Below are 11,287 nucleotides of genomic sequence, written 5' to 3'. Positions count from 1 at the left end.
CCTGTATCCTGTTTTCTGAGTAACACTGAGAATATCATTATATATTGTTGCAACACCACCACCACGACCAGTCTGAAGGGGCTTGTAACAGTAACTTGTGGACGCAATTCTGGATTTTAGCGTTTGCTTGTATGGTGGCTGTCAAATCGCCTCTCAAAATGCTTGCTACGGATGCAAAAAATGAACCTGATCCGAACTTTTTTACAACGGATGAAAGTTTCACAGTCATTGTGTAAACTTGATTGACACAATGTGAGGTATTTATTTTTTAACGTGAAAATTTAGGACTGAAATTTTGGACTGTGCAATGAACTCTTGTTTAGTTCACTTGTGCAACTATACTGTTTAGAGCAGGACTGTATGCCCTGTATGTGAATGGAAAACAGGAAATGAACCCTTCAGTGTGTTTATTGTCTTGCCACCATTACAGGCTGAATATATGTGTATTACATAAGTTATAATACAGTATTTGAAAACAACTATGAAATGTAATGCTATCTGTTATTAGGGGCCAAGCACCAGAGGTGCGGTGGCACCTATTGTATCCGTTGGCGTTATTATTATTCCGCTTCTTCTTCTTCTTCTTCTTCCTCTTCCGCCGCAAGTCTATGGCAGCCCATAGAACCGCTTGCGGGAAAGTTGTATAATTTTGCACACTGATAGAGGACAGTCCCAACATTAACCATAGCAAGTTTGGAGTCTCTAACTCAAACTCTCTAGCGCCACCACTTGTCCAAACTTTCAAAAGATTTATGCTAATAACGTTTGAACCGTAAGTCACACAACAAAAATTCTTTTTCCTCTGATTCCTTGGCTTATGCCGAGTTGAATGGACACCAAAATTCAAAAATCGTAAGGTTTAGTTTTTTCGCTATTCTCAATTGTTCGTAAAACCTACTTTTTCGAACTCGTCCTAGGCCGTTGCACCGATTGTCACAAAAATTGATCCAGATCATCTTCAGACCACGCTGGCAAAAAGTTATGGAATTCAAGTCGATTCGTCCAGCCGTTCACGAATAACACGCGAAAGAATTCTACGAAAAGCTAGCAAAAATCAATGTGAGGCTATATCTCCGTAACAGTTTGGCATATTGACACCAAACTTGGTGTGTGTTATAACAAGCATGACCTGAGCCTACCTGCAGTGTTTCGGTGCAGTGCCCCCTAGTGGTCAGAAGATACGAAAAATGGCTATTTTTCTTTATAACGTCTGAATGATTTGTCCAAAAATCACAAAACTGGTCTCTTTAGATTCGGTGTGTCATACCGAGTCGAACCATATCCAATTTTCCCATGTCAGCCATTTTGGGTGTCGGCCATTTTGAATTTAGCTTTAAAATGCTGTATCTTGAGAACCGATTAGCGTATCGTTTCGACATTAATTACAAAAATGTTCGGTACCATGCCCTGAATGTACATAAAAATTTTGGGGCCAGCGCCACCTTGTGGTCAAAAGTTATAACGAAATTTCAAAAATTGCTAATAACTTTTGCGTACATTAGCCTATTGAAATGAAACTGATTTTGATAGATTCCTTCGGTCGTGCTGAGAACACTGATACCAATTTTGCCAATTTTGGCTGAACTTCCTGTCCGCCATTTTGATTCATGTTGAAAACCTACTTTTTCGAACTCCTCCTAGACCGTTAGTCCAATTTTCACCAAATTTGACTCAGATCATCTTCAGACCATGCTGACAAAAAGTTATGGATTTTGTGTCGATACACGAAACCGTTTTCGTTTAGCGCATCAATGAATTTACTGGAAAGATGCCAAATTGCATCTGAGTCTGTATCTCTGCAAAGCTTTGACATATTGACACCAAATTTTATATGTGCTATTGTCACCACACTCTGACCAAGCCACATCAATTTGGTAACAGTGCCACCTATGGGTCAGAAGTAATACGCCATTCAGTAAACATTAATAATGAAATTTACAAAAATGCTAATAACTTCTGTTTACATTAGCCTATTGGAATGAAACTGCAGACTGTTAGTCCGATCTTCACCAAATTTGACTCAGATCATCTTCAGACTATGCTGGCAAAAAGTTATGAATTTCGTGTCGATATACAAAACCGTTTTCATTTAGCGCATCAACAAATTTGCTGGAAAGATGCCAAACTACATCTGAGGCTGTATCTCTGCAAAGCTTTGACATAATGACGGCAAACTTTGTGTGTGTCATTGTCATTTCACACAGAACACGTCACATCAATTTGAAAACAGCACCACCTGTTGGTCAAAAGTGATAAGCCATTAAATTATTACGATTGGTTGTATTTATGATTTTTCAGCCATTTCAACTGATATTATCCTAAAATGGCTTAAGTTACTCACTGTTGTAGTCAGTCTGCTGCTCCTTGCCGTGCTTAACTCCTCATTCTGCCTCTTTTGTGCTTGGCCCCGCAATTGCTGCTTGCAGCTATATTTTTTCTTGGAACTGTCCTTGTCATTACTGCCATGACAAGGTTAAGAGGTTCTAAAATGAATGAAGTGACAGTCATGCTGTATAACCAACATTCACATGAGTTCCAAAAGAAATCAGTCATTGCATTTTAAAATAAACAAAAATATGCTACTCAATACAAGCTCAACATGTAAAATTTGCATAATATTAAAGTCATTACACATTACATCCAATTGCCACTATGTTTTCAAAAGTGAATGCAGTGAATGGGTGCTGTCAGAATGAGAGTCCGAACAGCTGATAAAAACATCACAATAACCCACAAGTAATCCACAAGACTCACGTCATTCTTGGGTGAACTATTCCTTTAAGTATTATGTCAACTTTTCAGGAAGCAATGCAGTATTTTATAATCTGCACTGTGATAGTTATCTTGCCATTCACAACAAATTAAAACATGTAAACAATGGTCTGTTCTGTTTTCATCCTCATGTACATTTCATTAAAGAATTAAAAATGAGGAAGCTGATTGTTGAGCTGCTGATCTGTGGCTGATGAATGTAAAAGTGGCTCTTTCTTATGTTCATGTAGCTGCAACAACAAACTCCATCAATACAAACGGCTTGTTATATGACAGTTTTGTTTATTATTTTTATTTTATATCACTTTTTTGCACAATATATTCATATTAACATACATATATTACAAATTAATATGGATTTATATGCATTTTACAGATTAATTAGGGCATAAATATTAAAATGCAAAAAACTAATGAACTAAACAGTGTTCTACCTGTGTTTCATACAAGCCTTTTGTGGTACAGAAATGTTTTTAATTATTGCATAAATTAATTTATTAATATATTTTAAAGCTGTTGGAATGATATAGTTATGTTCAAATTTGAATTTTGAAGTATTGATTAATGACTATGTTAATCAATAGATTGTTGATGCCAGTTGTTGCTTTAGGCAGAGAGTTTCCTGCGTTTCACTGAGTTTCCAGCGTTTCCTGCGTTTCATTTGCTGTAATGTGATTACAGCAATAATAATGCATATGACCATAGTTACCACACACAGAGAAATGACTAGAACTGTCAAATTCATGCCTGGGTTTGATATTCCCGGTTTCGGGTTTGGTTTTGGAGCAGGGAGGATCTTTGAAGCTTGAGCAATGTTGGAGGTTTTAGATTTTTCATTTTGTTCATCCTCTGACTGAACTGCAAAGAAAAGTGTGGTGCCATTTGGGATTGGGAAACTGAGATTGAATGGATGGTGTTCAACTGATCCAGCCTTCTGAGGTGAGACAGCAGCTGTGTTGACTGCATGGCCATTGCTGAAGTTGTCTCGAAGAATATCGAGGTCAACGCTCCACCTGATCTCATAGGATTTAGCTTAAAGGAAAATAAATGTACAATGCAAGACAATTAAAGATCCATTGTTTCATGATATACCTTTAATACAACTTTTGTCAGTAAGGATGTTAAAGAAATTAATCTTGTATTTTAAATACTGGTACTAGTAATTGTATGTGTTACCTGTCCCTTCGTCGAGGTCCTCACCAGGAGCTGTCCAGTTGAGAAACACAGTGTCCTCCTGGATCTCAGCACTCAGATCTGTGATTCTGTTAGGAGGGAAATTTGGTGAAGGGCCTGAAAGAGTCACCACAAAACTCTCTCCGGTGGCTGTTCTGGTGAAGCTTCCAACCTCAAGTGGTTCATCAGAAACTGTAGGCTTTGGAGGGTTCAGCTGCACTTCACCTGAAATTAGAGGAACCACATGAGTATTTCCATGAATTTGTTAAGAAAATGTTTGAGAACGACTTGAATCTGCTTGATTCTGTCTGAATTGTTTTCTCCAAACAGTTTTATGGCTAACTATCCCAGTTTGTGCATCAGTTTAGTAATAGCTTCTGTTGTTGATACAAGTGTCTTTATGAGCGAGTAACTGATTTGTTTAAAACATTGATTCGTTAAAGAACAAAACTTGCTGTGTTACAAATGACAGGATCCCTACACAGTGTTTACTACTGCCTGTTTACTGAACACAGGACATCTGCTGAAGTTCACTTCACTTGACAAAATGTGTTTATTTGGGACAATATGCAAAGTCATCAAAAATTTGAGGTGTAATGGCATAATGTACTTACAGTATGTGAATAATTATAAATGACCACATGTTTGCGTAATATACCTGTGTATGTACTTAATTAGAATTAATATAAATTGTTATATATTGCAGTAAATAATATGAAAATAATTGTAATTTGTATATTAGATGTGCATTATTATTGTTATTAAAATGGTTGTGACTTTTGTGTCTCACGCACTTTGTACCTGTGAACAGCAGCATACAAACCACACTTTAAACTGATAAAACTCAATAATTCCCAACCTGATCTCATGATGAAAATGTACCTGTTGGAAAGTTTTCGCAAGATGCAAAATACGTACTACCATGTACGTTTCGTGACATTGTGTTAGTGTTCAAAAGAGTGCTCGCGACTGTCCCCTTTGCGGCTGTTATGCACCCACGATTTGCATTTCTGACAGAGCCCGCACTGGGGTGAGCTTCGCAGCAGACTTCTACCCGACAGTAAAAGCGGAATTACATCACGAAAGTGCAGACTCTGGGGAAGACTGCGAGGGTTTTAGGGTACGATTTGGGACAGGGCCTTTGATGTGAAATGAGTGATGCTAAAAAAGTGTTGGTTTTTATTCCCCCTGAAACGGACATGTAAATATGGTAAGTTTTATGTGACGGTTTTGGACGTGTCACTGCAGTTCTTACTTAAAATGTCCTTGAGTGGCACTCTAACTCCAACGCTCTGTGATGTTTTAAATTAACGTACCATCTGCACTACACCTAAACCTACCTGATAGTATGAATAAAAGCGAATGTGACGTATAAACGCAATCACAGTTGTGAGTCACGTTTTTTAAAGTAACGAATGCCGGCTGAGCTACCAAGCAAGCTTAGAATGTTCGGAAAGTGAAACATATGGAGCTGTAATCATAATCATAATCTTTGCTTGCTGTTTCACCACCTCTAGTGTTCATTTCTACTGGAAACTGCAGTGATATGGACATATTGGTACGTATTTTGTATTTTGCCAAAAAATTCCCACAGGTACGTTTTAGTCATGAGATCAGGTAGATAATTCCAGAGCCTCAACTCAAGAGAAGTCCACATCTCAGGATGCTTAAGGTCAAATGTAACACACATGTCGAATAATTTAATCAACTGATTAGTTAAAAAAAAAATAATAAAAAAATAAGGAACAAACAGTTGGCTTTGTGTGTAACTGTGCTTTGGCTTCATTCTGAACTATTGTTGCTGACAAATCATATAATGTAACTTGCAATATTGTGTATAAAACTTAAATTACTTAATATGTGTGTGTATGTATATATATATATATATATATATATTCCACGGTCTGTCTAGATACTGGATTCTGAATGGCTGGCAGGTATGCAGTAAGCCCATTTAATGCACAGGCAGTTCCAAGTCAGTTTAATCACCATTCTATATTAATGCGGTGCTTTAATTGATGCACATAAACACACACACACACACACACACACACAGAGAGGTCGGAGATCACATTGTGCTGTGCACATACGTAAACTTGTTGTCAACGCTTTCCAGTGATTTTCATTAATAAAATAGCTTAGATACTAGTTTGCTACATTATATTCATCAGTGACGAGGTGGTAAAATCACTGTTTTTGAATCAATTAGTTGTTTGCTCTCTCTCTCTCTCTCTCTCTCTCTCTCTTTCTCTCGATAATTTATTGAAATAAATGCTATATTGAAATAAATGCTGCACTATTTCATCTCTGTGTCTGATATTAAGTGGGCAGAATGCATGAGCAAATGTGCTGTAACTGACGAAAATAACTGTTATTTTTACCCATTTGGTCAAATACTGTGCTTCACGTCAGGTGGTTCTCGGCCTCTGCGTCGTGCATTTAAAACCCTGCAATGCACTGCAAACCATTGATCCCTTACAAATATCCCTTATACACACACATACTGTATATATATATATATATATATATATATTAGTCAGCATTTGAAGTCAAAAAAGTTCAAAGACAAGAAATCAAAGACGAGAATAGGTATGGTTTTGGTTTTAGGACACTTGAAATACTGACTACTGTGTATATTCAAACTGACCAATATTGATAGCAGGATTTACCGTCTACCACATATCCAGGTACGTATGGGGCGCCACTATTTTTTTGGACAGAAAATCTGGTTTTTCCAACTTTATTCTTCACTCTTACTTTCAAGCTGCTTCTTCCATTTACAATCTGTGTGAAATATCTGGAATAGATTCCATCACCTTGAGCAGCATCAGCTCCTGTAAAAGATGAATCTCTGATTTATTTGGGCACAGGTTGGAAAGGCACCTTACTGTTTATTTATTTATTTAGATTTTAAGTTGAGTGCACACTTGGAACAAGAATTATGGTAATTTACCTGCACCATTGTCCAGCAGTTGTAATGTTTTTACAGGCCCATTTTCAGAGTAGCCCACACTAAAGCATTTATTACAGGCCTGTAATTTTGACTAACCTCAGCAAACACTATCAAGGGTTTAGTGCCGTCACTGAACTGCTGGTTCATGCGGGTTTTGACAGTGATAGGGGGAACGTTGACTTGTGCTGCATGACTTGTTACTGTTATAGTGAAAGACTGAAGTGTTGTAGTTTGGATGCTGTACTTCCAGTTCCCAGTCTACCAAACACAAGATAGTAAAGGCAGATCAATAAGGGTTTGCTGTAAGTCTATTATTTAAGTGTAGTAAATGTAGCTAAATTATAAGTGAAAAAACTCCTTCTTAGTCTTGAGTTGTTGTTGAACATATTTTAATATCATATCTATAACTCTTGGCCCAGATGCCTTTTGAGTAACAATAATATTCTTTTTGTGGTCTGAACTATAATAAAGTTAATGCTCTGAACTATAAACTATAAACATAAAAATGATTCAATGATTGATAAAGTTGTCATACCTCTGCAGTTCCTGGAACATTCAAAGTGACTGTTTTCACTGATCCATCATGACTCATATTTGTCTGAGTGTAGATTAAGCCACTTGGTGACTGTATGTAAATGCTAGGAAAACTTATTTCATAAATTATTACAAAGCTGGTTTTGTTCCCAACAGTCTGATCCACTGATACTGTCCCATTGAACCAATCAGATGTTCTTGCTCCAGCACTCTCTAGCTAAAGAAGTGATAAATTAAACTATAAAATACTCATAATATTGATGAAAGAGTAATAAATGTATCATGAGCAATGATCAATCAATTGACAAACCTGAACTGGTTCGCTTGTGTAATCTCCAGTTGATAATGTAAGCGAAGCAAACACATCCATCAATTGGTTGGAAGCAATGTTGTCACTGGCTATTTTAAATATTCCCCCTATTTTTAACAAAAAACAGTTTTGCTTTGGAAAATAAACTGCCACTTTTAATACATGATATACACTGGGACAGATGCAGTAAGTTATTAATCGTGCTGATATCACTTACCAGTTTTGTTTGCCATTTCTGTCAGTGCAGGATCTGCACTGTTACCAAAAGCTAGTGTGTGAATAATGGCTCCGCTTTGTATTGCAGATGGAGCACAACCAGCAATGTTGTCTGTTGCCTCACCATCTGTCAGAAAAATTAGTTCACCTCCTGATACATCCCCATCCTTTTCAAGTTCCTGATGGATTTGAAGAAAAAAAGATCACTGGCATAGAACAAGCTCTAAATACTTCATACAAGATCAACAATAGTACAATTAATATGGTACCTGTAAGCCTTGACTAAGGCCCAAGCACATGTTTGTCCATCCATCTGCTACCTTTGGCAACAATTTGATAAGATTCTCTCTTGTGGTGTCACTGTCAATAGTAATCAAGGGACTCAGAGTAGAAGCATAAGTACTAAAGGTTACAATTGCAACACTGGCTTGATCCTCAATGATATTCCGCAGGAAATGTGTGGCAGCCTGTCGCTGTTGAAGAATTCTAGGACCCTAGAAAATGAATGAAAGAAAGACAGCTTCCTCTGATTTTAAAATTATTTATTAAAATTATATATTTAATATTGATTTGTGTTCAAATGAAGTTAATGTCTGTTATTGCATACTGCCATGCTTCCTGAGACATCAAGGATGAGGCAAACGGCCCGTTGCTTTCGCTGCACAACTTTGAAAGATGGTGGTGGTGGAGGGGACTGCAGTGGTTTCAGAGAATGAAGTGCATCTTTATCCACAGAATCCTCAAATATTACAGTCCATGTTGCTTTGCCACATTTGTCATTTTGCATGTTTGGGGCTTCATAATTGTGTTCATTTTCACGACAAAATGTGTTTACCTGAAAACAAAATTTCCTGCTTAATGGCAGATATGTCACCAAACACTCAAGGACAGATTATAGCTCTATATGACTCGTGGAGGGATGGTTAACTAAAATGAATAACTTCATTAAATTTAATTGTGTCCCTCAAAGCACTTAACATTTCATCTCAAAGGTCTGACAGATTAAAACGAACAATTCAAACTTTATATTTTGCAAATGTGACTTATCAAACAGCTGTTAAAAAAAAAATAAATTGATGTAGATATTAATTGTAGGACTTAACATCTAAATTACTTTGCAAATAGAAGAAAACAGTCTCTGACCTCTTTGGTCCAAATAAATTAATTTACTAGTAACTAACATAAATTTGTGAAATGTTTGGAAACATGTAAACTCAGTACTTACAGAATCCAGGCTTGACAGGAACATTAAAGAGCTTTTTGTATTTTGATTTTTATATGGAAAAAACTTGCACTTTTCTGTAGGTAGTGAAGTTTGTGGATCCATGCTGCACCGTTGAAAAGATCCTCCAGCAGTAACCTCATACACCTGACCCTCAATGTTTTTGTTACACCTAAAGATAAGTAAGATATCAATAGTACTTCCAATTTCAAAGGACATTTTAATAATATTTTCTTTTATTAATGGTTTAGAACCTTGTAGCTTTAACACTGTGATTAGAGATGTAGAATGGTTCTTCGTCATTGGTTTCATCATACACACCCCATCTCAGATGAGCCCATTCATGCACAAAAACCTTTCCTGCAACATAAACAATCATACTGTTAATAAAACAAACAGGTACTGAATTAATAGACTTTTTAAATCTCTTATTATTTCATGGTAAATTCATAAGTGTTGCAGGAAGTTAAACAATATTCACCTCTTAATCCGTAAAGCTGGATGAATGTGTCGTTTAGGAGGTAGTTTGGGGTGAAATGAATGTACTGACCCTCCTTTCCACATTCATCATACTGTTTAGTGTAGGGTTCATCACCCTGTGCAGGATTATCAATTCTAATTTTGGCCTGTGTTTGACAATAGAGATAGTGTCAGCAGCAGCATATGTGATTGAAGTGACTGGAAATTAATATTTTACCAGTTTAAATGGCATAATGCTCAGTACTTTATCAAACGACTCTGTTCTTGCTTTGGTAACATTCGTTGTGTTCCAGTGAGGTGGGATTAGTATTGTAGCTTCTTTAAAATAGACCTTTTTATCCAATACTTCATAAAGATAATTTGACCCCTCAGTGACCATTTCCTGTCAAAAGAAAAAAAAAAAAAAAAAAAAAAATCTTTAATTTAATTTAAATTCAATATTTTTCAATTTAAACAGCAAAATCTTCTAAATCCATTAACACCATTATTGCAAATAAAATAGTAATAATAAAAAAGCATATTTACCTTGATTTTATCAATAAGTCTGTCATCCTGTGGTACTCTTGAACTAATTGCGATTATAATGTCAACATAACCATTTCCATCTAGTTTGATTCCAGTGGAGGTGGACGACAGCAACATCCATAATAAGACAAATGATGTTCTTGAGTCCATAGCTGTGGAGTTTAGATCAACAGCAACAAGCGAACCCTGTTTTTAATAATGTCAAGTTAACAATTAACTTAATGGGCTTGATAACAGATGGCACATCCTTTACTGGAATGGGCTGAATGATACCAACCACTTATTAAAATGTGAAGACTATTTTTTGATGACCAGATTTCTGACCTGGAAACTGCAGACATTTTCTAGTTCAGTGGCAAAATATTATTGAAATCTGACTTATCTAAAAAAAAAAAAAGTTGTATTCAGTATTTTACTTCCTCTGTGAATAAATTGGACACAATAATTACAACTTTTTAAACATTTGAAATGTTATTTGAACTATGAGAAACAGGTACCTTACTACACTATTGTATCTAGCTAGATGTCACGTCCCACAAGCGGGATCAGAAATGGCACTAGGCAGCAAGGTTTTCAAATTAGTCGTTTTCCACCAGGGGGGCACTTGAAGCAGAATCAATCATAGAGCACAGATAGCTCAGGATTTGTTTTGTACAATGGTCTATAACAAACTGAATAATTAGGAAATTATATTCAGTCCACAGCTTTTTACATGATAAACACAACAGAAGTCTGTCTGAATAATTTGCAAGGTTATACATTCTGGAAAAATATTAAGAAACTAAGAAATTTTGTTTAATATTGTTTTAAGAAATATTCTAAAGTTGTTTGATGTATAGAGACTGATTTAGCATTTCATTTGCATCAGATTGTTAATTCCAGGGGTGATAAAAATGAAACATTAGAATACATTTTGTATGATTTTTATTTATTTATTTATTTTTTTACCAAAATATCAATGACATAAAAAAATGGTATCTAATAGTTAATAATAAATAATAAGAGTTATTATTATGACTCAAAAGGTTTATTTTGATATCATTCATTCTAGCATAATTTGTATATAACTTTGACACTTGCTTTGATGTTTTTTTAGTTTCAA

At 35.8% G+C, this 11,287-nt stretch overlaps 1 pseudogene; it reads right to left on the bottom strand.

Annotated features, from left to right (window-relative positions):
• Window positions 1–3,349: 3,349 nt before the first annotated feature.
• On the bottom strand, window positions 3,350–10,335 carry LOC127176911 (calcium-activated chloride channel regulator 1-like; annotated as a pseudogene).
• Window positions 10,336–11,287: the final 952 nt, after the last annotated feature.

The sequence above is a fragment of the Labeo rohita genome, chromosome 15, assembly GCF_022985175.1.
Source record: "Labeo rohita strain BAU-BD-2019 chromosome 15, IGBB_LRoh.1.0, whole genome shotgun sequence".
NCBI classification, from domain to species: Eukaryota; Metazoa; Chordata; class Actinopteri; order Cypriniformes; family Cyprinidae; genus Labeo; species Labeo rohita.
Note: the sequence above shows the minus strand (reverse complement) of the source record. Positions and strands in the feature narration are given on the sequence as shown.